We start from the raw sequence: 380 nt of genomic DNA, 5'->3' as shown, positions 1-380 counted from the left end.
ATAATTAGAATTAAGGAATTTGATTTCTTAAATAAAGGATGTCAGGATGTAATTTATGACACTCATAAATTATGAAATTTGATTCCTAAAGTTATGGGAGTCAATAATATTCAAAAGCTGATTGGTTAATTATGAAATAGTTTCATAAAGATAATAAATTCAGATATTTTGAAATAAGGAATTTGATTCCTTAAATTAAGGATATCTGAAATTATTTTTGCCACCAAAAATTAAGGAATTCGATTCTTAGAATTATGAAAGTTAAGGATAAATGAGGGCAAGTCTTTCATCATGAATAAATTTTCTTTAATTAAGGAAGGAAGTTTGAAGAAGATACTAAGATTAAATTAAAGATTTTCTTGTCTTAGATTTGATCTAAA

This window comes from Theobroma umbraticum, unplaced genomic scaffold, assembly GCF_002168275.2.
Source record: "Theobroma umbraticum cultivar Fairchild unplaced genomic scaffold, ASM216827v3 scaffold_20.0, whole genome shotgun sequence".
Lineage (NCBI taxonomy): Eukaryota > Viridiplantae > Streptophyta > Magnoliopsida > Malvales > Malvaceae > Theobroma > Theobroma umbraticum.
Note: the sequence above shows the minus strand (reverse complement) of the source record.